We start from the raw sequence: 27,522 nt of genomic DNA, 5'->3' as shown, positions 1-27,522 counted from the left end.
CAGATTTCTTTGTCTCAGATCTTCCTCTAGCCTTGTTCTTCTTTCGAGAGTTCCCTTGTGCTGCCTCAGTTGGATCTCTTTCACTTGACAGGGGGGTGCCCGAACAGCGACCCTCCCCAGCTCTAGCCCAACTCCTACTTACCTGCCAGGTGAGATACTATGATCATGAAGGTGCTTCTCCCAGGGCAAGGCTCACCCATTGCACTCTGGGTGTGCTGCCCCTGCGATTTCCCCAAATGTGGGAAACTTGACTGCATAATTTGTGTTTCCCCTGGTCGGCTCTCGTATAATTCAGATCTATTTGTCTCAGGTCTCTCTCCAGCCTAGTTTGCTGTCTGTTTCCACTTCTCTTTTCTTCAGCCGCTCCCTTCTATACCCTTGTGCACTATCCTGACTTCTCCTCCCGTCTGCTTACTTTGTGCCTTCCAATGCACAATGCAAACTACAGGTAGTGCTGCAGGGCCCACACCCTTTTACTTGCCTTACAGAGCAGCTCTGGAGCTGTTACAGTGCCCAGCTGCTGCAAGAAATCAGCTTGAATGCTTCAGGGGATGGGGCATGGCCAACATGAGCCCCACACCAAAGGAGGGGGGAGGTGTTTAATGCGATCTAGGGGTCATCCAAGCACTGCAAAAGGCCACCATGCCCTGCATGCCCCTTTTCTCTTTTCATATGCAGATGAGGGTTCCAGTCAACTTTGGCCCACTGCTTGGATAACATCACCGTATGCAAATCCGTCTGCTGCAGACCTTCCCCCAGGAGTGCTTGTACTAGTTGTTGCATATGGTTTGATATTTGATGGTGCTTCAGTATTAGGCAGCCTTCCGCCCTCCCATGTTCATCTGAAAAGATGTGGTCTCCCTGCAGTTGTTGTCCCCAGATGAGAGTTCACTTGTGCTGCCTCAGTTGAATCTCCTTTACTTGACAGAGATGTGCCTGAGCAGCTGCCCTCACCAGCCCTATCCCAAATCATACTTATTTTGCATAGGAGATACCATGGTCATGAAGATTGTTCTCCCAGGGTGAGGTTCATTCATTGCATTCTGGGTATGCTGACCCCTGTGATTTTCCCAAATGTGGGAAACTCGACTGCATTATTTGTGGTAGTGGGGGACTGTGTTTGTGCTTTCCTCTGGTCAGCTCTGGTAAAAGTCAGATTTCTTTGTCTCAGATCTTCCTCTAGCCTTGTTCTTCTTTCGAGAGTTCCCTTGTGCTGCCTCAGTTGGATCTCTTTCACTTGACAGGGGGGTGCCCGAACAGCGACCCTCCCCAGCTCTAGCCCAACTCCTACTTACCTGCCAGGTGAGATACTATGATCATGAAGGTGCTTCTCCCAGGGCAAGGCTCACCCATTGCACTCTGGGTGTGCTGCCCCTGCGATTTCCCCAAATGTGGGAAACTTGACTGCATAATTTGTGTTTCCCCTGGTCGGCTCTCGTATAATTCAGATCTCTTTGTCTCAGGTCTCTCTCCAGCCTAGTTTGCTGTCTGTTTCCACTTCTCTTTTCTTCAACCGCTCCCTTCTATACCCTTGTGCACTATCCTGACTTCTCCTCCCGTCTGCTTACTTTGTGCCTTCCAATGCACAATGCAAACTACAGGTAGTGCTGCAGGGCCCACACCCTTTTACTTGCCTTACAGAGCAGCTCTGGAGCTGTTACAGTGCCCAGCTGCTGCAAGAAATCAGCTTGAATGCTTCAGGGGATGGGGCATGGCCAACATGAGCCCCACACCAAAGGAGGGTGGAGGTGTTTAATGCGAACTAGGGGTCATCCAAGCACCGCAAAAGGCCGCCATGCCCTGCACGCCCCTTTTCTCTTTTCAAATGCAGATGAGGGTTGAAGCCAACTTTGACCCACTGCTTGGATGACATCACCGTATGCAAATCCGTCTTCTGCAGAACTTCCCCCAGGAATGCTTGCACTAGTTGTTGCATTTGGTTTGTTGTTTGGGGGTGCTTCAGTATTAGGCAGCCTTCTGCCCTCCCATGTTCATCTGAAAATATGTGTTCTCCCTGCAGTTGTTGTCCCCAGATGAGAGTTCCCTTGTGCTGCCTCAGTTGAATCTCCTTTACTTGACAGAGATGTGCATGAGCAGCGGCCCTCCCCAGCCCTATTCCAAATCATACTTATTTTGCATAGGAGATACCATGGTCATGAAGATTGTTCTCCCAGGGTGAGGTTCATTCATTGCATTTTGGGTATGCTGACCCCTGTGATTTCCCCAAATGTGGGAAACTTGACTGCATTATTTGTGGTAGTGGGGGACTGTGTTTGTGCTTTCCTCTGGTCAGCTCTGGTAAAAGTCAGATTTCTTTGTCTCAGATTTTCCTCTAGCCTTGTTCTTCTTTCGAGAGTTCCATTGTGCTGCCTCAGTTGGATCTCCTTCACTTGACAGGGGGGTACCCGAGCAGCGACCCTCCCCAGCTCTAGCCCAACTCCTACTTACCTGCCAGGTGAGATACTATGATCATGAAGGTGCTTCTCCCAGGGCAAGGCTCACCCATTGCACTCTGGGTGTGCTGCCCCTGCGATTTCCCCAAATGTGGGAAACTTGACTGCATAATTTGTGTTTCCCCTGGTCGGCTCTCGTATAATTCAGATCTATTTGTCTCAGGTCTCTCTCCAGCCTAGTTTGCTGTCTGTTTCCACTTCTCTTTTCTTCAGCCGCTCCCTTCTATACCCTTGTGCACTATCCTGACTTCTCCTCCCGTCTGCTTACTTTGTGCCTTCCAATGCACAATGCAAACTACAGGTAGTGCTGCAGGGCCCACACCCTTTTACTTGCCTTACAGAGCAGCTCTGGAGCTGTTACAGTGCCCAGCTGCTGCAAGAAATCAGCTTGAATGCTTCAGGGGATGGGGCATGGCCAACATGAGCCCCACACCAAAGGAGGGGGGAGGTGTTTAATGCGAACTAGGGGTCATCCAAGCACTGCAAAAGGCCGCCATGCCCTGCATGCCCCTTTTCTCTTTTCATATGCAGATGAGGGTTCCAGTCAACTTTGGCCCACTGCTTGGATAACATCACCGTATGCAAATCCGTCTGCTGCAGACCTTCCCCCAGGAGTGCTTGTACTAGTTGTTGCATATGGTTTGATATTTGATGGTGCTTCAGTATTAGGCAGCCTTCCGCCCTCCCATGTTCATCTGAAAAGATGTGGTCTCCCTGCAGTTGTTGTCCCCAGATGAGAGTTCACTTGTGCTGCCTCAGTTGAATCTCCTTTACTTGACAGAGATGTGCCTGAGCAGCTGCCCTCACCAGCCCTATCCCAAATCATACTTATTTTGCATAGGAGATACCATGGTCATGAAGATTGTTCTCCCAGGGTGAGGTTCATTCATTGCATTCTGGGTATGCTGACCCCTGTGATTTTCCCAAATGTGGGAAACTCGACTGCATTATTTGTGGTAGTGGGGGACTGTGTTTGTGCTTTCCTCTGGTCAGCTCTGGTAAAAGTCAGATTTCTTTGTCTCAGATCTTCCTCTAGCCTTGTTCTTCTTTCGAGAGTTCCCTGGTGCTGCCTCAGTTGGATCTCCTTCACTTCACAGGGGGGAACCCGAGCAGCGACCCTCCCCAGCTCTAGCCCAACTCCTACTTACCTGCCAGGTGAGATACTATGATCATGAAGGTGCTTCTCCCAGGGCAAGGCTCAACCATTGCACTCTGGGTGTGCTGCTCCTGCGATTTCCCCAAATGTGGGAAACTTGACTGCATAATTTGTGTTTCCCCTCGTCGGCTCTCGTATAATTCAGATCTCTTTGTCTCAGGTCTCTCTCCAGCCTAGTTTGCTGTCTGTTTCCACTTCTCTTTTCTTCAGCCGCTCCCTTCTATACCCTTGTGCACTATCCTGACTTCTCCTCCCGTCTGCTTACTTTGTGCCTTCCAATGCACAATGCAAACTACAGGTAGTGCTGCAGGGCCCACACCCTTTTACTTGCCTTACAGAGCAGCTCTGGAGCTGTTACAGTGCCCAGCTGCTGCAAGAAATCAGCTTGAATGCTTCAGGGGCTGGGGCATAGCCAACATGAGCCCCACACCAAAGGAGGGTGGAGGTGTTTAATGCAAACTAGGGGTCAGCCAAGCGCCGCAAAAGGCCACCATGCCCTGCACGCCCCTTTTCTCTTTTCATATGCAGACGAGGGTTGAAGCCAACTTTGACCCACTGCTTGGATGACATCACCATATGCAAATCCATCTGCGGCAGGCCTTCCCCCAGGAATGCTTGCACTAGTTGTTGCATTTGGTTTGTTGTTTGGGGGTGCTTCAGTATTAGGCAGCCTTCTGCCCTCCCATGTTCATCTTCAGGGGATGGGGCATGGCCAACATGAGCCCCACACCAAAGGAGGGTGGAGGTGTTTAATGCGAACTAGGGGTCATCCAAGCACCGCAAAAGGCCGCCATGCCCTGCACGCCCCTTTTCTCTTTTCATATGCAGATGAGGGTTGAAGCCAACTTTGACCCACTGCTTGGATGACATCACCGTATGCAAATCCGTCTTCTGCAGAACTTCACTTGACAGGGGGGTGCCCGAGCAGCGACCCTCCCCATCTCTAGCCCAACTCCTACTTACCTGCCAGGTGAGATACTATGATCAGGAAGGTGCTTCTCCCAGGGCAAGGCTCACCCATTGCACTCTGGGTGTGCTGCTCCTACGATTTCCCCAAATGTGGGACACTGGACTGCATAATTTGTGTTTCCTCTAGTCGGCTAAACGTATAATTCAGATCTCTTTGTCTCAGGTCTCTCTCCAGCCTAGTTTGCTGTCTGTTTCCACTTCTCTTTTCTTGAGCCGCTGCCTTCTATGCCCTTGTGCACTCTCCTGACTTCTCCTGTCTGCTTACTTTGTGCCTTCCAACGCACAATGCAAACTACAGGTAGTGCTGCAGGGCCCACACCCTTTTACTTGCCTTTCAGAGCAGCTCTGGAGCTGTTACAGTGCCCAGCTGCTGCAAGAAATCAGCTTGAATGCTTCAGGGGCTGGGGCATAGCCAACATGAGCCCCACACCGACGGAGGGTGGAGGTGTTTAATGCGAACTAAGGGTCATCCAAGCGCCGCAAAAGGCCGCCATGCCCTGCATACCCCTTTTCTCTTTTCATATGCAGATGAGGGTTCCAGCCAACTTTGGCCCACTGCTTGGATGACATCACCGTATGCAAATCCGTCTTCTGCAGACCTTCCCCCAGGAATGCTTGTACTAGTTGTTGCATTTGGTTTGTTGTTTGGGGTGCTTCAGTATTAGGCAGCCTTCAGCTCTCCCATGTTCATCTGAAAATATGTGTTCTCCCTGCAGTTGTTGTCCCCAGATGAGAGTACCCTTGTGCTGCCTCAGTTGAATCTCCTTTACTTGAAAGAGATGTGCCTGAGCAGCGGCCCTCCCCAGCCCTATCCCAAATCATACTTATTTTGCATAGGAGATACCATGGTCATGAAGATTGTTCTCCCAGGGTGAGGTTCATTCATTGCATTCTGGGTATGCTGACCCCTGTGATTTCCCCAAATGTGGGAAACTCGACTGCATTATTTGTGGTAGTGGGGGACTGTGTTTGTGCTTTCCTCTGGTCAGCTCTGGTAAAAGTCAGATTTCTTTGTCTCAGATCTTCCTCTAGCCTTGTTCTTTTTTTGAGAGTTTCCTTGTGCTGCCTCAGTTGGATCTCCTTCACTTGACAGGGGGGTGCCCGAGCAGCGACCCTCCCCAGCTCAAGCCCAACTCCTACTTACCTGCCAAGTGAGATACTATGATCAGGAAGGTGCTTCTACCAGGGCAAGGCTCACCCATTGCACTCTGGGTGTGCTGCTCCTACGATTTCCCCAAATGTGGGACACTTGACTGCATAATTTGTGTTTCCTCTGGTCGGCTACTCGTATAATTCAGATCTCTTTGTCTCAGGTCTCTCTCCAGCCTAGTTTGCTGTCTGTTTCCACTTCTCTTTTCTTGAGCCCCTGCCTTCTATGCCCTTGTGCACTCTCCTGACTTCTCCTGTCTGCTTACTTTGTGCCTTCCAACGCACAATGCAAACTACAGGTAGTGCTGCAGGGCCAACACCCTTTTACTTGCCTTACAGAGCAGCTCTGGAGCTGTTACAGTGCCCAGCTGCTGCAAGAAATCAGCTTGAATGCTTCAGGGGCTGGGGCATAGCCAACATGAGCAGCAAGATGCAGCACTGGACTATTAGTAATGTACTGTTGTATGCTGAGCACCACAATGCAGCACAAGACAATGAGCAGTGATACTGAGCACTGATGAGGATACTACTGAGAACTGACACTGAGCAGGAGAGACACACTACTAGTATTACTGAGCAGCAATAAGTAACCACTGATACTGGGCACTGATATTGAGATTTCCACTGAGAGAACATAGCCACGTCCTCTCCGCTCTCTCTTCAATGCACGATTAAAAATGGCGGCAACGCGCAGCTCTTTATATGGAATCCGAATCTCGCGAGAATCCGACAGCGGGATGATGACATTTTCCCTTGTTCAGGTTTTCCGAGTCAGGCGGGAACAACCGAGCCTGCCACGGACCAGTGTAAACCACGTGGAGTTCGTCGGGAATTCGGTTCTCGGAGAACCGAACCCGCTCCTCTATATATACTATATTACTATGTTACTGTAGTATACAGAACACCACAATGCAATGAGCAGTGATAGTGAGCACTGATGAGGATACTAGAACTGACACTGAGCAGCAAGATGCAGCACTGGACTATTAGTAATGTACTGTAGTATGCTGAGCACCACAATGCAGCACAAGACAATGAGCAGTGATACTGAGCACTGATGAGGATACTACTGAGAACTGACACTGAGCAGGAGAGACACACTACTAGTATTACTGAGCAGCAATAAGTAACCACTGATACTGAGCACTGATATTGAGATTTCCACTGAGAGAACATAGCCACGTCCTCTCCGCTCTCTCTTCAATGCACGAGTAAAAATGGCAGCAACGCGCAGCTCTTTATATGGAATCCGAATCTCGCAAGAATCCGACAGCGGGATGATGACATTTTCCCTTGTTCAGGTTTTCCGAGTCAGGCGGGAACAACCGAGCCTGCCTCGGACCAGTGTAAACCACGTGGAGTTCGTGGGGAATTCGGTTCTCGGAGAACCGAACCCGCTCCTCTCTACCTTATACCCATCAATTTTTTTATTTTCAATCTAAGCCCCTGCAGTTTTCTGTAAGCATCTGCTTCGCTATGATGATCAACAAGTCACAAGGGCAAACACTCAGGGCTTGAGGCGTAGATCTTAGGACCAGCTGCTACAAGCATGGCAGAGGTGTCACTATCACTGGTGACACCCAGAAAGGTGGCGAGGGAGATTGTAATGCAGTGCGCGCAGATAAACAGCGCAATGGTAAAAAGGAGGCATGGTTTCATAGGTAGGGGCGTGGCCTGGTGGCCTGAATCTACATTTTGTTGCTCCGGGTGTCCCGGGGGTTGGGGGCTGCACCCGGGGACTAGTGTGTGAGCTGTGCTGGCTCCTGCACAGTGACAGGGCATGGCCACCCAGCATGACGCCTCCCTTCTTGACCATGCTGTAATTGCAGTCGCACTGCAGTTCAGCGTGATCATAAAAAATGGTGTAGGCTCCTGCTGGTGCAGGCTGTAGAGAAAAGCTGCTGTGACCACGCCCCCTGTGTCTCCTCCGTTGCAGACCCCATTTTGAAGCCTTGCCCCCGGACTAAGAGAAAAGTATGCCCTTGCGCACTATCCTGACTTCTCCTCCCGTCTGCTTAATTTGTGCCTTCCAACGCACAATGCGAACAACAGGTGGTGCTGCAGGGCCCACACCCTTTTACTTGCCTTACAGAACAGCTCTGGAGCTGTTACAGTGCCCAGCTGCTGCAAGAAATCAGCTTGAATGCTTCAGGGGATGGGGCATGGCCAACATGAGCCCCACACCAAAGGAGGGTGGGGGTGTTTAATGCGAACTAGGGGTCATCCAAGCACTGCAAAAGGCCGCCATGCCCTGCATGCCCCTTTTCTCTTTTCATATGCAGATGAGGGTTCCAGTCAACTTTGGCCCACTGCTTGGATAACATCACCGTATGCAAATCCGTCTGCTGCAGACCTTCCCCAAGGAGTGCTTGTACTAGTTGTTGCATATGGTTTGATATTTGATGGTGCTTCAGTATTAGGCAGCCTTCCGCCCTCCCATGTTCATCTGAAAAGATGTGGTCTCCCTGCAGTTGTTGTCCCCAGATGAGAGTTCCCTTGTGCTGCCTCAGTTGAATCTCCTTTACTTGACAGAGATGTGCCTGAGCAGCGGCCCTCACCAGCCCTATCCCAAATCATACTTATTTTGCATAGGAGATACCATGGTCATGAAGATTGTTCTCCCAGGGTGAGGTTCATTCATTGCATTCTGGGTATGCTGACCCCTGTGATTTTCCCAAATGTGGGAAACTCGACTGCATTATTTGTGGTAGTGGGGGACTGTGTTTGTGCTTTCCTCTGGTCAGCTCTGGTAAAAGTCAGATTTCTTTGTCTCAGATCTTCCTCTAGCCTTGTTCTTCTTTCGAGAGTTCCCTTGTGCTGCCTCAGTTGGATCTCTTTCACTTGACAGGGGGGTGCCCGAACAGCGACCCTCCCCAGCTCTAGCCCAACTCCTACTTACCTGCCAGGTGAGATACTATGATCATGAAGGTGCTTCTCCCAGGGCAAGGCTCACCCATTGCACTCTGGGTGTGCTGCCCCTGCGATTTCCCCAAATGTGGGAAACTTGACTGCATAATTTGTGTTTCCCCTGGTCGGCTCTCGTATAATTCAGATCTCTTTGTCTCAGGTCTCTCTCCAGCCTAGTTTGCTGTCTGTTTCCACTTCTCTTTTCTTCAACCGCTCCCTTCTATACCCTTGTGCACTATCCTGACTTCTCCTCCCGTCTGCTTACTTTGTGCCTTCCAATGCACAATGCAAACTACAGGTAGTGCTGCAGGGCCCACACCCTTTTACTTGCCTTACAGAGCAGCTCTGGAGCTGTTACAGTGCCCAGCTGCTGCAAGAAATCAGCTTGAATGCTTCAGGGGATGGGGCATGGCCAACATGAGCCCCACACCAAAGGAGGGTGGAGGTGTTTAATGCGAACTAGGGGTCATCCAAGCACCGCAAAAGGCCGCCATGCCCTGCACGCCCCTTTTCTCTTTTCATATGCAGATGAGGGTTGAAGCCAACTTTGACCCACTGCTTGGATGACATCACCGTATGCAAATCCGTCTTCTGCAGAACTTCCCCCAGGAATGCTTGCACTAGTTGTTGCATTTGGTTTGTTGTTTGGGGGTGCTTCAGTATTAGGCAGCCTTCTGCCCTCCCATGTTCATCTGAAAATATGTGTTCTCCCTGCAGTTGTTGTCCCCAGATGAGAGTTCCCTTGTGCTGCCTCAGTTGAATCTCCTTTACTTGACAGAGATGTGCATGAGCAGCGGCCCTCCCCAGCCCTATTCCAAATCATACTTATTTTGCATAGGAGATACCATGGTCATGAAGATTGTTCTCCCAGGGTGAGGTTCATTCATTGCATTTTGGGTATGCTGACCCCTGTGATTTCCCCAAATGTGGGAAACTTGACTGCATTATTTGTGGTAGTGGGGGACTGTGTTTGTGCTTTCCTCTGGTCAGCTCTGGTAAAAGTCAGATTTCTTTGTCTCAGATTTTCCTCTAGCCTTGTTCTTCTTTCGAGAGTTCCATTGTGCTGCCTCAGTTGGATCTCCTTCACTTGACAGGGGGGTACCCGAGCAGCGACCCTCCCCAGCTCTAGCCCAACTCCTACTTACCTGCCAGGTGAGATACTATGATCATGAAGGTGCTTCTCCCAGGGCAAGGCTCACCCATTGCACTCTGGGTGTGCTGCCCCTGCGATTTCCCCAAATGTGGGAAACTTGACTGCATAATTTGTGTTTCCCCTGGTCGGCTCTCGTATAATTCAGATCTATTTGTCTCAGGTCTCTCTCCAGCCTAGTTTGCTGTCTGTTTCCACTTCTCTTTTCTTCAGCCGCTCCCTTCTATACCCTTGTGCACTATCCTGACTTCTCCTCCCGTCTGCTTACTTTGTGCCTTCCAATGCACAATGCAAACTACAGGTAGTGCTGCAGGGCCCACACCCTTTTACTTGCCTTACAGAGCAGCTCTGGAGCTGTTACAGTGCCCAGCTGCTGCAAGAAATCAGCTTGAATGCTTCAGGGGATGGGGCATGGCCAACATGAGCCCCACACCAAAGGAGGGGGGAGGTGTTTAATGCGAACTAGGGGTCATCCAAGCACTGCGAAAGGCCGCCATGCCCTGCATGCCCCTTTTCTCTTTTCATATGCAGATGAGGGTTCCAGTCAACTTTGGCCCACTGCTTGGATAACATCACCGTATGCAAATCCGTCTGCTGCAGACCTTCCCCCAGGAGTGCTTGTACTAGTTGTTGCATATGGTTTGATATTTGATGGTGCTTCAGTATTAGGCAGCCTTCCGCCCTCCCATGTTCATCTGAAAAGATGTGGTCTCCCTGCAGTTGTTGTCCCCAGATGAGAGTTCACTTGTGCTGCCTCAGTTGAATCTCCTTTACTTGACAGAGATGTGCCTGAGCAGCTGCCCTCACCAGCCCTATCCCAAATCATACTTATTTTGCATAGGAGATACCATGGTCATGAAGATTGTTCTCCCAGGGTGAGGTTCATTCATTGCATTCTGGGTATGCTGACCCCTGTGATTTTCCCAAATGTGGGAAACTCGACTGCATTATTTGTGGTAGTGGGGGACTGTGTTTGTGCTTTCCTCTGGTCAGCTCTGGTAAAAGTCAGATTTCTTTGTCTCAGATCTTCCTCTAGCCTTGTTCTTCTTTCGAGAGTTCCCTGGTGCTGCCTCAGTTGGATCTCCTTCACTTCACAGGGGGGAACCCGAGCAGCGACCCTCCCCAGCTCTAGCCCAACTCCTACTTACCTGCCAGGTGAGATACTATGATCATGAAGGTGCTTCTCCCAGGGCAAGGCTCAACCATTGCACTCTGGGTGTGCTGCTCCTGCGATTTCCCCAAATGTGGGAAACTTGACTGCATAATTTGTGTTTCCCCTCGTCGGCTCTCGTATAATTCAGATCTCTTTGTCTCAGGTCTCTCTCCAGCCTAGTTTGCTGTCTGTTTCCACTTCTCTTTTCTTCAGCCGCTCCCTTCTATACCCTTGTGCACTATCCTGACTTCTCCTCCCGTCTGCTTACTTTGTGCCTTCCAATGCACAATGCAAACTACAGGTAGTGCTGCAGGGCCCACACCCTTTTACTTGCCTTACAGAGCAGCTCTGGAGCTGTTACAGTGCCCAGCTGCTGCAAGAAATCAGCTTGAATGCTTCAGGGGCTGGGGCATAGCCAACATGAGCCCCACACCAAAGGAGGGTGGAGGTGTTTAATGCAAACTAGGGGTCAGCCAAGCGCCGCAAAAGGCCACCATGCCCTGCACGCCCCTTTTCTCTTTTCATATGCAGACGAGGGTTGAAGCCAACTTTGACCCACTGCTTGGATGACATCACCATATGCAAATCCATCTGCGGCAGGCCTTCCCCCAGGAATGCTTGCACTAGTTGTTGCATTTGGTTTGTTGTTTGGGGGTGCTTCAGTATTAGGCAGCCTTCTGCCCTCCCATGTTCATCTGAAAATATATGTTCTCCCTGCAGTTGTTGTCCCAAGATGAGAGTTCCCTAGTGCTGCCTCAGTTGAATCTCCTTTACTTGACAGAGATGTGCATGAGCAGCGGCCCTCCCCAGCCCTATTCCAAATCATACTTATTTTGCATAGGAGATACCATGGTCATGAAGATTTTTCTCCCAGGGTGAGGTTCATTCATTGCATTTTGGGTATGCTGACCCCTGTGATTTCCCCAAATGTGGGAAACTTGACTGCATTATTTGTGGTAGTGGGAGACTGTGTTTGTGCTTTCCTCTGGTCAGCTCTGGTAAAAGTCAGATTTCTTTGTCTCAGATTTTCCTTTAGCCTTGTTCTTTTTTCGAGAGTTCCCTTGTGCTGCCTCAGTTGGATCTCCTTCACTTTACAGGGGGGTACCCGAGCAGCGACCCTCCCCAGCTCTAGCCCAACTCCTACTTACCTGCCAGGTGAGATACTATGATCATGAAGGTGCTTCTCCCAGGGCAAGGCTCACCCATTGTACTCTGGGTGTGCTGCTCCTGCGATTTCCCCAAATGTGGGAAACTTGACTGCATAATTTGTGTTTCCCCTGGTCGGCTCTCGTATAATTCAGATCTCTTTGTCTCAGGTCTCTCTCCAGCCTAGTTTGCTGTCTGTTTCCACTTCTCTTTTCTTCAGCCGCTCCCTTTTATACCCTTGTGCACTATCCTGACTTCTCCTCCCGTCTGCTTACTTTGTGCCTTCCAATGCACAATGCAAACTACAGGTAGTGCTGCAGGGCCCACACCCTTTTACTTGCCTTACAGAGCAGCTCTGGAGCTGTTACAGTGCCCAGCTGCTGCAAGAAATCAGCTTGAATGCTTCAGGGGATGGGGCATGGCCAACATGAGCCCCACACCAAAGGAGGGTGGAGGTGTTTAATGCGAACTAGGGGTCATCCAAGCACCGCAAAAGGCCGCCATGCCCTGCACGCCCCTTTTCTCTTTTCATATGCAGATGAGGGTTGAAGCCAACTTTGACCCACTGCTTGGATGACATCACCGTATGCAAATCCGTCTTCTGCAGAACTTCCCCCAGGAATGCTTGCACTAGTTGTTGCATTTGGTTTGTTGTTTGGGGGTGCTTCAGTATTAGGCAGCCTTCTGCCCTCCCATGTTCATCTGAAAATATGTGTTCTCCCTGCAGTTGTTGTCCCCAGATGAGAGTTCCCTTGTGCTGCCTCAGTTGAATCTCCTTTACTTGACAGAGATGTGCCTGAGCAGCGGCCCTCCCCAGCTCTATCCCAAATCATACTTATTTTGCATAGGAGATACCATGGTCATGAAGATTATTCTCCCAGGGTGAGGTTCATTCATTGCATTATGGGTATGCTGACCCCTGTGATTTCCCCAAATGTGGGAAACTCGACTGCTTTATTTGTGGTAGTGGGGGACTGTGTTTGTGTTTTCCTCTGGTCAGCTCTGGTAAAAGTCAGATTTCTTTGTTCAGATCTTCCTCTAGCCTTGTTCTTCTTTCGAGAGTTCCCTTGTGCTGCCTCAGTTGGATCTCCTTCACTTGACAGGGGGGTGCCCAAGCAGAGACCCTCCCCAGCTCTAGCCCAACTCCTACTTACCTGCCAGGTGAGATACTATGATCATGAAGGTGCTTCTCCCAGGGCAAGGCTCACCCATTGCACTCTGGGTGTGCTGCCCCTGCGATTTCCCCAAATGTGGGAAACTTGACTGCATAATTTGTGTTTCCCCTGGTCGGCTCTCGTGTAATTCAGATCTCTTTGTCTCAGGTCTCTCTCCAACCTAGTTTGCTGTCTGTTTCCACTTCTCTTTTCTTCAGCCGCTCCCTTCTATACCCTTGTGCACTATCCTGACTTCTCCTCCCGTCTGCTTACTTTGTGCCTTCCAATGCACAATGCAAACTACAGGTAGTGCTGCAGGGCCCACACCCTTTTACTTGCCTTACAGAGCAGCTCTGGAGATGTTACAGTGCCCAGCTGCTGCAAGAAATCAGCTTGAATGCTTCAGGGGATGGGGCATGGCCAACATGAGCCCCACACCAAAGGAGGGTGGAGGTGTTTAATGCGAACTAGGGGTCATCCAAGCACCGCAAAAGGCCGCCATGCCCTGCACGCTCCTTTTCTCTTTTCATATGCAGATGAGGGTTGAAGCCAACTTTGACCCACTGCTTGGATGACATCACCGTATGCAAATCCGTCTTCTGCAGAACTTCCCCCAGGAATGCTTGCACTAGTTGTTGCATTTGGTTTGTTGTTTGGGGGTGCTTCAGTATTAGGCAGCCTTCTGCCCTCCCATGTTCATCTGAAAATATGTGTTCTCCCTGCAGTTGTTGTCCCCAGATGAGAGTTCCCTTGTGCTGCCTCAGTTGAATCTCCTTTACTTGACAGAGATGTGCATGAGCAGCGGCCCTCCCCAGCCCTATTCCAAATCATACTTATTTTGCATAGGAGATACCATGGTCATGAAGATTGTTCTCCCAGGGTGAGGTTCATTCATTGCATTTTGGGTATGCTGACCCCTGTGATTTCCCCAAATGTGGGAAACTTGACTGCATTATTTGTGGTAGTGGGGGACTGTGTTTGTGCTTTCCTCTGGTCAGCTCTGGTAAAAGTCAGATTTCTTTGTCTCAGATTTTCCTCTAGCCTTGTTCTTCTTTCGAGAGTTCCCTTGTGCTGCCTCAGTTGGATCTCCTTCAGTTTACAGGGGGGTACCCGTGCAGCGATCCTCCCCAGCTCTAGCCCAACTCCTACTTACCTGCCAGGTGAGATACTATGATCATGAAGGTGCTTCTCCCAGGGCAAGGCTCACCCATTGCACTCTAGGTGTGCTGCTCCTGCGATTTCCCCAAATGTGGGAAACTTGACTGCATAATTTGTGTTTCCCCTGGTCGGCTCTCGTATAATTCAGATCTCTTTGTCTCAGGTCTCTCTCCAGCCTAGTTTGCTGTCTGTTTCCACTTCTCTTTTCTTGAGCCGCTCCCTTCTATGCCCTTGCGCACTATCCTGACTTCTCCTCCTGTCTGCTTACTTTGTGCCTTCCAACGCACAATGCGAACTACAGGTAGTGCTGCAGGGCCCACACCCTTTTACTTGCCTTACAGAGCAGCTCTGGAGCTGTTACAGTGCCCAGCTGCTGCAAGAAATCAGCTTGAATGCTTCAGGGGCTGGGGCATAGCCAACATGAGCCCCACACCAAAGGAGGGTGGAGGTGTTTAATGCAAACTAGGGGTCAGCCAAGTGCCGCAAAAGGCCACCATGCCCTGCACGCCCCTTTTCTCTTTTCATATGCAGACGAGGGTTGAAGCCAACTTTGACCCACTGCTTGGATGACATCACCATATGCAAATCCATCTGCGGCAGGCCTTCCCCCAGGAATGCTTGCACTAGTTGTTGCATTTGGTTTGTTGTTTGGGGGTGCTTCAGTATTAGGCAGCTTTCTGCCCTCCCATGTTCATCTGAAAATATATGTTCTCCCTGCAGTTGTTGTCCCCAGATGAGAGTTCCCTTGTGCTGCCTCAGTTGAATCTCCTTTACTTGACAGAGATGTGCATGAGCAGCGGCCCTCCCCAGCCCTATTCCAAATCATACTTATTTTGCATAGGAGATACCATGGTCATGAAGATTTTTCTCCCAGGGTGAGGTTCATTCATTGCATTTTGGGTATGCTGACCCCTGTGATTTCCCCAAATGTGGGAAACTCAACTGCATTATTTGTGGTAGTGGGGGACTGTGTTTGTGCTTTCCTCTGGTCAGCTCTAGTAAAAGTCAGATTTCTTTGTCTCACATTTTCCTCTAGCCTTGTTCTTCTTTCGAGAGTTCCCTTGTGCTGCCTTTGTTGGATCTCCTTCACTTTACAGGGGGGTACCCGAGCAGCGACCCTCCCCAGCTCTAGCCCAACTCCTACTTACCTGCCAGGTGAGATACTATGATCATTAAGGTGCTTCTCCCAGGGCAAGGCTCACCCATTGTACTCTGGGTGTGCTGCTCCTGCGATTTCCCCAAATGTGGGAAACTTGACTGCATAATTTGTGTTTCCCCTCGTCGGCTCTCGTATAATTCAGATCTCTTTGTCTCAGGTCTCTCTCCAGCCTAGTTTGCTGTCTGTTTCCACTTCTCTTTTCTTCAGCCGCTCCCTTCTATACCCTTGTGCACTATCCTGACTTCTCCTCCCGTCTGCTTACTTTGTGCCTTCCAATGCACAATGCAAACTACAGGTAGTGCTGCAGGGCCCACACCCTTTTACTTGCCTTACAGAGCAGCTCTGGAGCTGTTACAGTGCCCAGCTGCTGCAAGAAATCTGCTTGAATGCTTCAGGGGATGGGACATGGCCAACATGAGCCCCACACCAAAGGAGGGTGGAGCAGAAGGCTGACTAATACTGAAGCACCCCCAAACAACAAACCAAATGCAACAACTAGTGCAAGCATTCCTGGGGGAAGGCCTGCCGCAGATGGATTTGCATATGGTGATGTCATCCAAGCAGTGGGTCAAAGTTGGCTTCAACCCTCGTCTGCATATGAAAACAGAAAAGGGGCGTGCAGGGCATGGTGGCCTTTTGCGGCGCTTGACCGACCCCTAGTTTGCATTAAACACCTCCACCCTCCTTCGGTGTGGGGCTCATGTTGGCTATGCCCCAGCCCCTGAAGCATTCAAGCTGATTTCTTGCAGCAGCTGGGCACTGTAACAGCTCCAGAGCTGCTCTGTAAGGCAAGTAAAAGGGTGTGGGCCCTGCAGCACTACCTGTAGTTTGCATTGTGCATTGGAAGGCACAAAGTAAGCAGACGGGAGGAGAAGTCAGGATAGTGCACAAGGGTATAGAAGGGAGCGGCTGAAGAAAAGAGAAGTGGAAACAGACAGCAAACTAGGCTGGAGAGAGACAAAGAGATCTGAATTATACGAGAGCCGACCAGGGGAAACACAAATTATGCAGTCAAGTTTCCCACATTTGGGGAAATCGCAGGGGCAGCACACCCAGAGTGCAATGGGTGAGCCTTGCCCTGGGAGAAGCACCTTCATGATCATAGTATCTCACCTGGCAGGTAAGTAGGAGTTGGGCTAGAGCTGGGGAGGGTCGCTGCTCGGGTACCCCCCTGTCAAGTGAAGGAGATCCAACTGAGGCAGCACAAGGGAACTCTCGAAAGAAGAACAAGGCAAGAGGAAAATCTGAGACAAAGAAATCTGACTTTTACCAGAGCTGACCAGAGGAAAGCACAAACACAGTCCCCCACTACCACAAATAATGCAGTTGAGTTTCCCACATTTGGGGAAATCACAGGGGTCAGCATACCCAAAATGCAATGAATGAACCTCACCCTGGGAGAACAATCTTCATGACCATGGTATCTCCTATGCAAAATAAGTATGATTTGGAATAGGGCTGGGGAGGGCCGCTGCTCTGGCACATCTCTGTCAAGTAAAGGAGATTCAACTGAGGCAGCACAAGGGAACTCTCATCTGGGGACAACAACTGCAGGGAGAACACATATTTTCAGATGAACATGGGAGGGCAGAAGGCTGCCTAATACTGAAGCACCCCCAAACAACAAACCAAATGCAACAACTAGTGCAAGCATTCCTGGGGGAAGTTCTGCAGAAGACGGATTTGCATACGGTGATGTCATACAAGCAGTGGGTCAAAGTTGGCTTCAACCCTCATCTGCATATGAAAAGAGAAAAGGGGCGTGCAGGGCATGGCGGCCTTTTGCGGTGCTTGGATGACCCCTAGTTCGCATTAAACACCTCCACCCTCCTTTGGTGTGGGGCTCATGTTGGCCATGCCCCATCCCCTGAAGCATTCAAGCAGATTTCTTGCAGCAGCTGGGCACTGTAACAGCTCCAGAGCTGCTCTGTAAGGCAAGTAAAAGGGTGTGGGCCCTGCAGCACTACCTGTAGTTTGCATTGTGCATTGGAAGGCACAAAGTAAGCAGACGGGAGGAGAAGTCAGGATAGTGCACAAGGGTATAGAAGGGAGCGGCTGAAGAAAAGAGAAGTGGAAACAGACAGCAAACTAGGCTGGAGAGAGACCTGAGACAAAGAGATCTGAATTATACGAGAGCCGACCAGGGGAAACACAAATTATGCAGTCAAGTTTCCCACATTTGGGGAAATCGCAGGGGCAGCACACCCAGAGTGCAATGGGTGAGCCTTGCCCTGGGAGAAGCACCTTCATGATCATAGTATCTCACCTGGCAGGTAAGTAGGAGTTGGGCTAGAGCTGGGGAGGGTCTCTGCTCGGGCACCCCCCTGTCAAGTGAAGGAGATCCAACTGAGGCAGCACAAGGGAACTCTCAAAAGAAGAACAAGGCTCTGAAACAAAGAAATCTGACTTTTACCAGAGCTGACCAGAGGAAAACACAAACACAGTCCCCCACTACCACAAATAAAGCAGTCGAGTTTCCCACATTTGGGGAAATCACAGGGGTCAGCATACCCAGAATGCAATGAATGAACCTCACCCTGGGAGAATAATCTTCATGACCATGGTATCTCCTATGCAAAATAAGTATGATTTGGGATAGAGCTGGGGAGGGCCGCTGCTCAGGCACATCTCTGTCAAGTTAAGGAGATTCAACTGAGGCAGCACAAGGGAACTCTCATCTAGGGACAACAACTGCAGGGAGAACACATATTTTCAGATGAACATGGGAGGGCAGACGGCTGCCTAATACTGAAGCACCCCCAAACAACCAACCAAATGCAACAACTAGTGCAAGCATTCCTGGGGGAAGGCCTGCCGCAGATGGATTTGCATATGGTGATGTCATCCAAGCAGTGGGTCAAAGTTGGCTTCAACCCTCGTCTGCATATGAAAACAGAAAAGGGGCGTGCAGGGCATGGTGGCCTTTTGCTGCGCTTGTCTGACCCCTAGTTTGCATTAAACACCTCCACCCTTCTTCGGTGTGGGGCTCATGTTGGCTATGCCCCAGCCCCTGAAGCATTCAAGCTGATTTCTTGCAGCAGCTTGGCACTGCAACAGCTCCAGAGCTGCTCTGTAAGGCAAGTAAAAGGGTGTGGGCCCTGCAGCACTACCTGTAGTTTGCATTGTGCATTGGAAGGCACAAAGTAAGCAGACGGGAGGAGAAGTCAGGATAGTGCACAAGGGTATAGAAGGGAGCGGCTGAAGAAAAGAGAAGTGGAAACAGACAGCAAACTAGGCTGGAGAGAGACCTGAGACAAAGAGATCTGAATTATACGAGAGCCGACCAGGGGAAACACAAATTATGCAGTCAAGTTTCCCACATTTGGGGAAATCGCAGGAGCAGCACACCCAGAGTACAATGGGTGAGCCTTGCCCTGGGAGAAGCACCTTCATGATCATAGTATCTCACCTGGCAGGTAAGTAGGAGTTGGGCTAGAGCTGGGGAGGGTCGCTGCTCGGGTACCCCCCTGTAAAGTGAAGGAGATCCAACTGAGGCAGCACAAGGGAACTCTCGAAAGAAGAACAAGGCTAAAGGAAAATCTGAGACAAAGAAATCTGACTTTTACCAGAGCTGACCAGAGGAAAGCACAAACACAGTCTCCCACTACCACAAATAATGCAGTCAAGTTTCCCACATTTGGGGAAATCACAGGGGTCAGCATACCCAAAATGCAATGAATGAACCTCACCCTGGGAGAAAAATCTTCATGACCATGGTATCTCCTATGCAAAATAAGTATGATTTGGAATAGGGCTGGGGAGGGCCGCTGCTCATGCACATCTCTGTCAAGTAAAGGAGATTCAACTGAGGCAGCACAAGGGAACTCTCATCTTGGGACAACAACTGCAGGGAGAACATATATTTTCAGATGAACATGGGAGGGCAGAAGGCTGCCTAATACTGAAGCACCCCCAAACAACAAACCAAATGCAACAACTAGTGCAAGCATTCCTGGGGGAAGGCCTGCCGCAGATGGATTTGCATATGGTGATGTCATCCAAGCAGTGGGTCAAAGTTGGCTTCAACCCTCGTCTGCATATGAAAAGAGAAAAGGGGCGTGCAGGGCATGGTGGCCTTTTGCGGCGCTTGGCTGACCCCTAGTTTGCATTAAACACCTCCACCCTCCTTTGGTGTGGGGCTCATGTTGGCTATGCCCCAGCCCCTGAAGCATTCAAGCTGATTTCTTGCAGCAGCTGGGCACTGTAACAGCTCCAGAGCTGCTCTGTAAGGCAAGTAAAAGGGTCTGGGCCCTGCAGCACTACCTGTAGATCGCATTGTGCGTTGGAAGGCACAAAGTAAGCAGACAGGAGGAGAAGTCAGGATAGTGCGCAAGGGCATAGAAGGGAGCGGCTCAAGAAAAGAGAAGTGGAAACAGACAGCAAACTAGGCTGGAGAGAGACCTGAGACAAAGAGATCTGAATTATACGAGAGCCGACCAGGGGAAACACAAATTATGCAGTCAAGTTTCCCACATTTGGGGAAATCGCAGGGGCAGCACACCCAGAGTGCAATGGGTGAGCCTTGCCCTGGGAGAAGCACCTTCATGATCATAGTATCTCACCTGGCAGGTAAGTAGGAGTTGGGCTAGAGCTGGGGAGGGTCGCTGTTCGGGCACCCCCCTGTCAAGTGAAAGAGATCCAACTGAGGCAGCACAAGGGAACTCTCGAAAGAAGAACAAGGCTAGAGGAAGATCTGAGACAAAGAAATCTGACTTTTTCCAGAGCTGACCAGAGGAAAGCACAAACACAGTCCCCCACTACCACAAATAATGCAGTCGAGTTTCCCACATTTGGGGAAATCACAGGGGTCAGCATACCCAGAATGCAATGAATGAACCTCACCTTGGGAGAACAATCTTCATGACCATGGTATCGCCTATGCAAAATAAGTATGATTTGGGATAGGGCTGGGGAGGGCCGCTGCTCAGGCACATCTCTGTCAAGTAAAGGAGATTCAACTGAGGCAGCACAAGGGAACTCTCATCTGGGGACAACAACTGCAGGGAGAACACATATTTTCAGATGAACATGTGAGGGCAGAAGGCTGCCTAATACTGAAGCACCCCCAAACAACAAACCAAATGCAACAACTAGTGCAAGCATTCCTGGGGGAAGGCCTGCAGCAGATGGATTTGCATATGGTGATGTCATCCAAGCAGTGGGTCAAAGTTGGCTTCAACCCTCGTCTGCATATGAAAAGAGAAAAGGGGCGTGCAGGGCATGGCGGCCTTTTGCAGCGCTTGGATGACCCCTAGTTCGCATTACACACCTCCACCCTCCTTCGGTGTGGGGCTCATGTTGGCTATGCCCCAGCCCCTGAAGCATTCAAGCTGATTTCTTGCAGCAGCTGGGCACTGTAACTGCTCCAGAGCTACTCTGTAAAGCAAGTAAAAGGGTGTGGGCCCTGCAGCACTACCTGTAGTTCGCATTGTGCGTTGGAAGGCACGAAGTAAGCAGACGGGAGAAGTCAGGATAGTGCGCAAGGGCATAGAAGGGAGCGGCTCAAGAAAAGAGAAGTGGAAACAGACAGCAAACTAGGCTGGAGAGAGACCTGAGACAAAGAGATCTGAATTATACAAGAGCCGACGAGGGGAAACACAAATTATGCAGTCACGTTTCCCACATTTGGGGAAATCGCAGGAGCAGCACACCCAGAGTGCAATGGTTGAGCCTTGCCCTGGGAGAAGCACCTTCATGATCATAGTATCTCACCTGGCAGGTAAGTAGGAGTTGGGCTAGAGCTGGGGAGGGTCGCTGCTCGGGTTCCCCCCTGTGAAGTGAAGGAGATCCAACTGAGGCAGCACCAGGGAACTCTCAAAAGAAGAACAAGGCTAGAGGAAGATCTGAGACAAAGAAATCTGACTTTTACCAGAGCTGACCAGAGGAAAGCACAAACACAGTCTCCCACTACCACAAATAATGCAGTCAAGTTTCCCACATTTGGGGAAATCACAGGGGTCAGCATACCCAAAATGCAATGAATGAACCTCACCCTGGGAGAAAAATCTTCATGACCATGGTATCTCCTATGCAAAATAAGTATGATTTGGAATAGGGCTGGGGAGGGCCGCTGCTCATGCACATCTCTGTCAAGTAAAGGAGATTCAACTGAGGCAGCACAAGGGAACTCTCATCTTGGGACAACAACTGCAGGGAGAACATATATTTTCAGATGAACATGGGAGGGCAGAGGACTGCCTAATACTGAAGCACCCCCAAACAACAAACCAAATGCAACAACTAGTGCAAGCATTCCTGGGGGAAGGCCTGCCGCAGATGGATTTGCATATGGTGATGTCATCCAAGCAGTGGGTCAAAGTTGGCTTCAACCCTCGTCTGCATATGAAAAGAGAAAAGGGGCGTGCAGGGCATGGTGGCCTTTTGCGGCGCTTGGCTGACCCCTAGTTTGCATTAAACACCTCCACCCTCCTTTGGTGTGGGGCTCATGTTGGCTATGCCCCAGCCCCTGAAGCATTCAAGCTGATTTCTTGCAGCAGCTGGGCACTGTAACAGCTCCAGAGCTGCTCTGTAAGGCAAGTAAAAGGGTGTGGGCCCTGCAGCACTACCTGTAGTTCGCATTGTGCGTTGGAAGGCACAAAGTAAGCAGACAGGAGGAGAAGTCAGGATAGTGCGCAAGGGCATAGAAGTAAGCGGCTCAAGAAAAGAGAAGTGGAAACAGACAGCAAACTAGGCTGGAGAGAGATCTGAGACAAAGAGATCTGAATTATACGAGAGCCGACCAGGGGAAACACAAATTATACAGTCAAGTTTCCCACATTTGGGGAAATCGCAGGAGCAGCACACCCAGAGTGCAATGGGTTAGCCTTGCCCTGGGAGAAGCACCTTCATGATCATAGTATCTCACCTGGCAGGTAAGTAGGAGTTGGGCTAGAGCTGGGGAGGGTCGCTGCTAGGGTACCCCCCTGTAAAGTGAAGGAGATCCAATTAAGGCAGCACAAGGGAACTCTCGAAAGAAGAACAAGGCTAGAGGAAAATCTGAGACAAAGAAATCTGACTTTTACCAGAGCTGACCAGAGGAAAGCACAAACACAGTCCCCCACTACCACAAATAATGCAGTCGAGTTTCCCACATTTGGGGAAATCACAGGGGTCAGCATACCCAGAATGCAATGAATGAACCTAACCCTGGGAGAACAATCTTCATGACCATGGTATCTCCTATGCAAAATAAGTATGATTTGGGATAGGGCTGGTGAGGGCCGCTGCTCAGGCACATCTCTGTCAAGTAAAGGAGATTCAACTGAGGCAGCACAAGGGAACTCTCATCTGGGGACAACAACTGCAGGGAGACCACATCTTTTCAGATGAACATGGGAGGGCGGAAGGCTGCCTAATACTGAAGCACCATCAAATATCAAACCATGGCCCTCATTCCGAGTTGATCGCTCGCAAGGCGATTTTAGCAGAGTTACACACGCTAAGCCGCCGCCTACTGGGAGTGAATCTTAGCTTCTTAAAATTGCGACCGATGTATTCGCAATATTGCGATTACAAACTACTTAGCAGTTTCAGAGTAGCTTCAGACTTACTCTGCATCTGCGATCAGTTCAGTGCTTGTCGTTCCTGGTTTGACGTCACAAACACTCCCAGAGTTCGCCCAGACACTCCCCCGTTTCTCCGGCCACTCCTGCGTTTTTTCCGGAAACTGTAGCGTTTTTTCCCACACGCCCATAAAACGGCCTGTTTCCGCCCAGTAACACCCATTTCCTGTCAATCACATTACGATCGCCGGAGCGAAGAAAAAGCCGTGAGTAAAAATACTTTCTTCATTGTAAAATTACTTGGCGCAGTCGCAGTGCGAATATTGCGCATGCGTACTAAGCAGAATTTCACTGCGATGCGATGAAATTTACAGAGCGAACGACTCGGAATGAGGGCCCATATGCAACAACTAGTACAAGCACTCCTGGGGGAAGGTCTGCAGCAGACGGATTTGCATACGGTGATGTAAATCCAAGCAGTGGGCCAAAGTTGACTGGAACCCTCATCTGCATATGAAAAGAGAAAAGGGGCATGCAGGGCATGGCGGCCTTTTGCAGTGCTTGGATGACCCCTAGTTCGCATTAAACACCCCCACCCTCCTTTGGTGTGGGGCTCATGTTGGCCATGCCCCATCCCCTGATGCATTCAAGCTGATTTCTTGCAGCAGCTGGGCACTGTAACAGCTCCAGAGCTGTTCTGTAAGGCAAGTAAAAGTGTGTGGGCCCTGCAGCACCACCTGTTGTTCGCATTGTGCGTTGGAAGGCACAAATTAAGCAGACGGGAGGAGAAGTCAGGATAGTGCGCAAGGGCATTCTTTTCTCTTAGTCCGGGGTCAAGGCTTCCACTTCTCTTTTCTTCAGCCGCTCCCTTCTATACCCTTGTGCACTATCCTGACTTCTCCTCCCGTCTGCTTACTTTGTGCCTTCCAATGCACAATGCAAACTACAGGTAGTGCTGCAGGGCCCACACCCTTTTACTTGCCTTACAGAGCAGCTCTGGAGCTGTTACAGTGCCCAGCTGCTGCAAGAAATCAGCTTGAATGCTCCAGGGGATGGGGCATGGCCAACATGAGCCCCACACCAAAGGAGGGTGGAGGTGTTTAATGCGAACTAGGGGTCATCCAAGCACCGCAAAAGGCCGCCATGCCCTGCACGCCCCTTTTCTCTTTTCATATGCAGATGAGGGTTGAAGCCAACTTTGACCCACTGCTTGGATGACATCACCGTATGCAAATCCGTCTTCTGCAGAACTTCCCCCAGGAATGCTTGCACTAGTTGTTGCATTTGGTTTGTTGTTTGGGGGTGCTTCAGTATTAGGCAGCCTTCTGCCCTCCCATGTTCATCTGAAAATATGTGTTCTCCCTGCAGTTGTTGTCCCCAGATGAGAGTTCCCTTGTGCTGCCTCAGTTAAATCTCCTTTACTTGACAGAGATGTGCATGAGCAGCGGCCCTCCCCAGCCCTATTCCAAATCATACTTATTTTGCATAGGAGATACCATGGTCATGAAGATTTTTCTCCCAGGGTGAGGTTCATTCATTGCATTTTGGGTATGCTGACCCCTGTTATTTCCCCAAATGTGGGAAACTCAACTGCATTATTTGTGGTAGTGGGGGACTGTGTTTGTGCTTTCCTCTGGTCAGCTCTGGTAAAAGTCAGATTTCTTTGTCTCAGATTTTCCTCTAGCCTTGTTCTTCTTTCGAGAGTTCCCTTGTGCTGCCTTAATTGGATCTCCTTCACTTTACAGGGGGGTACCCTAGCAGCGACCCTCCCCAGCTCTAGCCCAACTCCTACTTACCTGCCAGGTGAGATACTATGATCATGAAGGTGCTTCTCCCAGGGCAAGGCAAACCCATTGCACTCTGGGTGTGCTGCTCCTGCGATTTCCCCAAATGTGGGAAACTTGACTGTATAATTTGTGTTTCCCCTGGTCGGCTCTCGTATAATTCAGATCTCTTTGTCTCAGATCTCTCTCCAGCCTAGTTTGCTGTCTGTTTCCACTTCTCTTTTCTTGAGCCGCTTACTTCTATGCCCTTGCGCACTATCCTGACTTCTCCTCCTGTCTGCTTACTTTGTGCCTTCCAACGCACAATGCGAACTACAGGTAGTGCTGCAGGGCCCACACCCTTTTACTTGCCTTACAGAGCAGCTCTGGAGCTGTTACAGTGCCCAGCTGCTGCAAGAAATCAGCTTGAATGCTTCAGGGGCTGGGGCATAGCCAACATGAGCCCCACACCAAAGGAGGGTGGAGGTGTTTAATGCAAACTAGGGGTCAGCCAAGCGCCGCAAAAGGCCACCATGCCCTGCACGCCCCTTTTCTCTTTTCATATGCAGACGAGGGTTGAAGCCAACTTTGACCCACTGCTTGGATGACATCACCATATGCAAATCCATCTGCGGCAGGCCTTCCCCCAGGAATGCTTGCACTAGTTGTTGCATTTGGTTTGTTGTTTGGGGGTGCTTCAGTATTAGGCAGTCCTCTGCCCTCCCATGTTCATCTGAAAATATATGTTCTCCCTGCAGTTGTTGTCCCAAGATGAGAGTTCCCTTGTGCTGCCTCAGTTGAATCTCCTTTACTTGACAGAGATGTGCATGAGCAGCGGCCCTCCCCAGCCCTATTCCAAATCATACTTATTTTGCATAGGAGATACCATGGTCATGAAGATTTTTCTCCCAGGGTGAGGTTCATTCATTGCATTTTGGGTATGCTGACCCCTGTGATTTCCCCAAATGTGGGAAACTTGACTGCATTATTTGTGGTAGTGGGAGACTGTGTTTGTGCTTTCCTCTGGTCAGCTCTGGTAAAAGTCAGATTTCTTTGTCTCAGATCTTCCTCTAGCCTTGTTCTTCTTTCGAGAGTTCCCTGGTGCTGCCTCAGTTGGATCTCCTTCACTTCACAGGGGGGAACCCGAGCAGCGACCCTCCCCAGCTCTAGCCCAACTCCTACTTACCTGCCAGGTGAGATACTATGATCATGAAGGTGCTTCTCCCAGGGCAAGGCTCAACCATTGCACTCTGGGTGTGCTGCTCCTGCGATTTCCCCAAATGTGGGAAACGTGACTGCATAATTTGTGTTTCCCCTAGTCGGCTCTCGTATAATTCAGATCTCTTTGTCTCAGGTCTCTCTCCAGCCTAGTTTGCTGTCTGTTTCCACTTCTCTTTTCTTGAGCCGCTCCCTTCTATGCCCTTGCGCACTATCCTGACTTCTCCCGTCTGCTTACTTCGTGCCTTCCAACGCACAATGCGAACTACAGGTAGTGCTGCAGGGCCCACACCCTTTTACTTGCCTTACAGAGTAGCTCTGGAGCAGTTACAGTGCCCAGCTGCTGCAAGAAATCAGCTTGAATGCTTCAGGGGCTGGGGCATAGCCAACATGAGCCCCACACCGAAGGAGGGTGGAGGTGTGTAATGCGAACTAGGGGTCATCCAAGCGCTGCAAAAGGCCGCCATGCCCTGCACGCCCCTTTTCTCTTTTCATATGCAGACGAGGGTTGAAGCCAACTTTGACCCACTGCTTGGATGACATCACCATATGCAAATCCATCTGCTGCAGGCCTTCCCCCAGGAATGCTTGCACTAGTTGTTGCATTTGGTTTGTTGTTTGGGGGTGCTTCAGTATTAGGCAGCCTTCTGCCCTCACATGTTCATCTGAAAATATGTGTTCTCCCTGCAGTTGTTGTCCCCAGATGAGAGTTCCCTTGTGCTGCCTCAGTTGAATCTCCTTTACTTGACAGAGATGTGCCTGAGCAGCGGCCCTCCCCAGCCCTATCCCAAATCATACTTATTTTGCATAGGCGATACCATGGTCATGAAGATTGTTCTCCCAAGGTGAGGTTCATTCATTGCATTCTGGGTATGCTGACCCCTGTGATTTCCCCAAATGTGGGAAACTCGACTGCATTATTTGTGGTAGTGGGGGACTGTGTTTGTGCTTTCCTCTGGTCAGCTCTGGAAAAAGTCAGATTTCTTTGTCTCAGATCTTCCTCTAGCCTTGTTCTTCTTTCGAGAGTTCCCTTGTGCTGCCTCAGTTGGATCTCTTTCACTTGACAGGGGGGTGCCCGAACAGCGACCCTCCCCAGCTCTAGCCCAACTCCTACTTACCTGCCAGGTGAGATACTATGATCATGAAGGTGCTTCTCCCAGGGCAAGGCTCACCCATTGCACTCTGGGTGTGCTGCCCCTGCGATTTCCCCAAATGTGGGAAACTTGACTGCATAATTTGTGTTTCCCCTGGTCGGCTCTCGTATAATTCAGATCTCTTTGTCTCAGGTCTCTCTCCAGCCTAGTTTGCTGTCTGTTTCCACTTCTCTTTTCTTGAGCCGCTCCCTTCTATGCCCTTGCGCACTATCCTGACTTCTCCTCCTGTCTGCTTACTTTGTGCCTTCCAACGCACAATGCGATCTACAGGTAGTGCTGCAGGGCCCAGACCCTTTTACTTGCCTTACAGAGCAGCTCTGGAGCTGTTACA

At 50.2% G+C, this 27,522-nt stretch overlaps 36 non-coding genes and 6 pseudogenes across 36 annotated transcripts; 30 read left to right on the top strand and 12 right to left on the bottom strand.

The window, feature by feature from the left end:
- The first annotated feature begins 134 nt into the window (after positions 1-134).
- On the top strand, positions 135-297 carry LOC135025331 (U1 spliceosomal RNA). The gene has a single exon (XR_010222114.1). It is a non-coding gene; the product is annotated as a U1 spliceosomal RNA (small nuclear RNA).
- Positions 298-971: 674 nt separating this feature from the next.
- Positions 972-1,135, top strand: LOC135025407 (U1 spliceosomal RNA). Its single transcript, XR_010222173.1, has one exon. It is a non-coding gene; the product is annotated as a U1 spliceosomal RNA (small nuclear RNA).
- Positions 1,136-1,287: 152 nt separating this feature from the next.
- Positions 1,288-1,450, top strand: LOC135025318 (U1 spliceosomal RNA). The gene has a single exon (XR_010222101.1). It is a non-coding gene; the product is annotated as a U1 spliceosomal RNA (small nuclear RNA).
- A 674-nt stretch (positions 1,451-2,124) lies between these two features.
- On the top strand, positions 2,125-2,288 carry LOC135025232 (U1 spliceosomal RNA). Its single transcript, XR_010222017.1, has one exon. It is a non-coding gene; the product is annotated as a U1 spliceosomal RNA (small nuclear RNA).
- A 152-nt stretch (positions 2,289-2,440) lies between these two features.
- Positions 2,441-2,603, top strand: LOC135025330 (U1 spliceosomal RNA). The gene has a single exon (XR_010222113.1). It is a non-coding gene; the product is annotated as a U1 spliceosomal RNA (small nuclear RNA).
- A 674-nt stretch (positions 2,604-3,277) lies between these two features.
- Positions 3,278-3,441, top strand: LOC135025396 (U1 spliceosomal RNA). The gene has a single exon (XR_010222166.1). It is a non-coding gene; the product is annotated as a U1 spliceosomal RNA (small nuclear RNA).
- Positions 3,442-3,593: 152 nt separating this feature from the next.
- On the top strand, positions 3,594-3,729 carry LOC135025388 (U1 spliceosomal RNA; annotated as a pseudogene).
- An 835-nt stretch (positions 3,730-4,564) lies between these two features.
- LOC135025410 (U1 spliceosomal RNA) lies at positions 4,565-4,715 on the top strand (annotated as a pseudogene).
- A 683-nt stretch (positions 4,716-5,398) lies between these two features.
- Positions 5,399-5,562, top strand: LOC135025271 (U1 spliceosomal RNA). Its single transcript, XR_010222055.1, has one exon. It is a non-coding gene; the product is annotated as a U1 spliceosomal RNA (small nuclear RNA).
- Positions 5,563-5,714: 152 nt separating this feature from the next.
- LOC135025419 (U1 spliceosomal RNA) lies at positions 5,715-5,878 on the top strand. Its single transcript, XR_010222180.1, has one exon. It is a non-coding gene; the product is annotated as a U1 spliceosomal RNA (small nuclear RNA).
- Positions 5,879-8,302: 2,424 nt separating this feature from the next.
- LOC135025385 (U1 spliceosomal RNA) lies at positions 8,303-8,466 on the top strand. Its single transcript, XR_010222165.1, has one exon. It is a non-coding gene; the product is annotated as a U1 spliceosomal RNA (small nuclear RNA).
- Positions 8,467-8,618: 152 nt separating this feature from the next.
- On the top strand, positions 8,619-8,781 carry LOC135025317 (U1 spliceosomal RNA). The gene has a single exon (XR_010222100.1). It is a non-coding gene; the product is annotated as a U1 spliceosomal RNA (small nuclear RNA).
- Positions 8,782-9,455: 674 nt separating this feature from the next.
- Positions 9,456-9,619, top strand: LOC135025484 (U1 spliceosomal RNA). Its single transcript, XR_010222233.1, has one exon. It is a non-coding gene; the product is annotated as a U1 spliceosomal RNA (small nuclear RNA).
- Positions 9,620-9,771: 152 nt separating this feature from the next.
- Positions 9,772-9,934, top strand: LOC135025329 (U1 spliceosomal RNA). Its single transcript, XR_010222112.1, has one exon. It is a non-coding gene; the product is annotated as a U1 spliceosomal RNA (small nuclear RNA).
- Positions 9,935-10,608: 674 nt separating this feature from the next.
- Positions 10,609-10,772, top strand: LOC135025373 (U1 spliceosomal RNA). The gene has a single exon (XR_010222154.1). It is a non-coding gene; the product is annotated as a U1 spliceosomal RNA (small nuclear RNA).
- Positions 10,773-10,924: 152 nt separating this feature from the next.
- LOC135025387 (U1 spliceosomal RNA) lies at positions 10,925-11,060 on the top strand (annotated as a pseudogene).
- A 701-nt stretch (positions 11,061-11,761) lies between these two features.
- LOC135025282 (U1 spliceosomal RNA) lies at positions 11,762-11,925 on the top strand. The gene has a single exon (XR_010222065.1). It is a non-coding gene; the product is annotated as a U1 spliceosomal RNA (small nuclear RNA).
- Positions 11,926-12,077: 152 nt separating this feature from the next.
- On the top strand, positions 12,078-12,240 carry LOC135025357 (U1 spliceosomal RNA). Its single transcript, XR_010222139.1, has one exon. It is a non-coding gene; the product is annotated as a U1 spliceosomal RNA (small nuclear RNA).
- A 674-nt stretch (positions 12,241-12,914) lies between these two features.
- Positions 12,915-13,078, top strand: LOC135025268 (U1 spliceosomal RNA). The gene has a single exon (XR_010222052.1). It is a non-coding gene; the product is annotated as a U1 spliceosomal RNA (small nuclear RNA).
- A 151-nt stretch (positions 13,079-13,229) lies between these two features.
- Positions 13,230-13,392, top strand: LOC135025298 (U1 spliceosomal RNA). Its single transcript, XR_010222081.1, has one exon. It is a non-coding gene; the product is annotated as a U1 spliceosomal RNA (small nuclear RNA).
- Positions 13,393-14,066: 674 nt separating this feature from the next.
- On the top strand, positions 14,067-14,230 carry LOC135025483 (U1 spliceosomal RNA). The gene has a single exon (XR_010222232.1). It is a non-coding gene; the product is annotated as a U1 spliceosomal RNA (small nuclear RNA).
- A 152-nt stretch (positions 14,231-14,382) lies between these two features.
- Positions 14,383-14,545, top strand: LOC135025404 (U1 spliceosomal RNA). Its single transcript, XR_010222170.1, has one exon. It is a non-coding gene; the product is annotated as a U1 spliceosomal RNA (small nuclear RNA).
- A 674-nt stretch (positions 14,546-15,219) lies between these two features.
- Positions 15,220-15,383, top strand: LOC135025466 (U1 spliceosomal RNA). Its single transcript, XR_010222215.1, has one exon. It is a non-coding gene; the product is annotated as a U1 spliceosomal RNA (small nuclear RNA).
- A 152-nt stretch (positions 15,384-15,535) lies between these two features.
- Positions 15,536-15,671, top strand: LOC135025398 (U1 spliceosomal RNA; annotated as a pseudogene).
- An 848-nt stretch (positions 15,672-16,519) lies between these two features.
- On the bottom strand, positions 16,520-16,682 carry LOC135025308 (U1 spliceosomal RNA). The gene has a single exon (XR_010222091.1). It is a non-coding gene; the product is annotated as a U1 spliceosomal RNA (small nuclear RNA).
- Positions 16,683-16,834: 152 nt separating this feature from the next.
- On the bottom strand, positions 16,835-16,998 carry LOC135025457 (U1 spliceosomal RNA). The gene has a single exon (XR_010222206.1). It is a non-coding gene; the product is annotated as a U1 spliceosomal RNA (small nuclear RNA).
- A 674-nt stretch (positions 16,999-17,672) lies between these two features.
- LOC135025315 (U1 spliceosomal RNA) lies at positions 17,673-17,835 on the bottom strand. The gene has a single exon (XR_010222098.1). It is a non-coding gene; the product is annotated as a U1 spliceosomal RNA (small nuclear RNA).
- Positions 17,836-17,977: 142 nt separating this feature from the next.
- Positions 17,978-18,141, bottom strand: LOC135025262 (U1 spliceosomal RNA). The gene has a single exon (XR_010222046.1). It is a non-coding gene; the product is annotated as a U1 spliceosomal RNA (small nuclear RNA).
- A 674-nt stretch (positions 18,142-18,815) lies between these two features.
- LOC135025356 (U1 spliceosomal RNA) lies at positions 18,816-18,978 on the bottom strand. Its single transcript, XR_010222138.1, has one exon. It is a non-coding gene; the product is annotated as a U1 spliceosomal RNA (small nuclear RNA).
- A 152-nt stretch (positions 18,979-19,130) lies between these two features.
- On the bottom strand, positions 19,131-19,294 carry LOC135025281 (U1 spliceosomal RNA). Its single transcript, XR_010222064.1, has one exon. It is a non-coding gene; the product is annotated as a U1 spliceosomal RNA (small nuclear RNA).
- Positions 19,295-19,968: 674 nt separating this feature from the next.
- Positions 19,969-20,131, bottom strand: LOC135025314 (U1 spliceosomal RNA). The gene has a single exon (XR_010222097.1). It is a non-coding gene; the product is annotated as a U1 spliceosomal RNA (small nuclear RNA).
- Positions 20,132-20,283: 152 nt separating this feature from the next.
- Positions 20,284-20,447, bottom strand: LOC135025274 (U1 spliceosomal RNA). Its single transcript, XR_010222057.1, has one exon. It is a non-coding gene; the product is annotated as a U1 spliceosomal RNA (small nuclear RNA).
- Positions 20,448-21,145: 698 nt separating this feature from the next.
- LOC135025414 (U1 spliceosomal RNA) lies at positions 21,146-21,281 on the bottom strand (annotated as a pseudogene).
- A 152-nt stretch (positions 21,282-21,433) lies between these two features.
- Positions 21,434-21,597, bottom strand: LOC135025280 (U1 spliceosomal RNA). The gene has a single exon (XR_010222063.1). It is a non-coding gene; the product is annotated as a U1 spliceosomal RNA (small nuclear RNA).
- Positions 21,598-22,271: 674 nt separating this feature from the next.
- On the bottom strand, positions 22,272-22,434 carry LOC135025372 (U1 spliceosomal RNA). Its single transcript, XR_010222153.1, has one exon. It is a non-coding gene; the product is annotated as a U1 spliceosomal RNA (small nuclear RNA).
- A 152-nt stretch (positions 22,435-22,586) lies between these two features.
- LOC135025245 (U1 spliceosomal RNA) lies at positions 22,587-22,750 on the bottom strand. Its single transcript, XR_010222029.1, has one exon. It is a non-coding gene; the product is annotated as a U1 spliceosomal RNA (small nuclear RNA).
- Positions 22,751-24,528: 1,778 nt separating this feature from the next.
- On the top strand, positions 24,529-24,692 carry LOC135025255 (U1 spliceosomal RNA). Its single transcript, XR_010222039.1, has one exon. It is a non-coding gene; the product is annotated as a U1 spliceosomal RNA (small nuclear RNA).
- Positions 24,693-24,844: 152 nt separating this feature from the next.
- LOC135025397 (U1 spliceosomal RNA) lies at positions 24,845-25,007 on the top strand. The gene has a single exon (XR_010222167.1). It is a non-coding gene; the product is annotated as a U1 spliceosomal RNA (small nuclear RNA).
- A 674-nt stretch (positions 25,008-25,681) lies between these two features.
- On the top strand, positions 25,682-25,845 carry LOC135025279 (U1 spliceosomal RNA). Its single transcript, XR_010222062.1, has one exon. It is a non-coding gene; the product is annotated as a U1 spliceosomal RNA (small nuclear RNA).
- Positions 25,846-25,997: 152 nt separating this feature from the next.
- LOC135025415 (U1 spliceosomal RNA) lies at positions 25,998-26,132 on the top strand (annotated as a pseudogene).
- A 699-nt stretch (positions 26,133-26,831) lies between these two features.
- On the top strand, positions 26,832-26,995 carry LOC135025273 (U1 spliceosomal RNA). The gene has a single exon (XR_010222056.1). It is a non-coding gene; the product is annotated as a U1 spliceosomal RNA (small nuclear RNA).
- A 152-nt stretch (positions 26,996-27,147) lies between these two features.
- Positions 27,148-27,310, top strand: LOC135025313 (U1 spliceosomal RNA). Its single transcript, XR_010222096.1, has one exon. It is a non-coding gene; the product is annotated as a U1 spliceosomal RNA (small nuclear RNA).
- The last annotated feature ends 212 nt before the right edge of the window (positions 27,311-27,522 follow it).

Source organism: Pseudophryne corroboree, unplaced genomic scaffold, assembly GCF_028390025.1.
Source record: "Pseudophryne corroboree isolate aPseCor3 unplaced genomic scaffold, aPseCor3.hap2 scaffold_415, whole genome shotgun sequence".
NCBI lineage: Eukaryota > Metazoa > Chordata > Amphibia > Anura > Myobatrachidae > Pseudophryne > Pseudophryne corroboree.
Note: the sequence above shows the minus strand (reverse complement) of the source record. Positions and strands in the feature narration are given on the sequence as shown.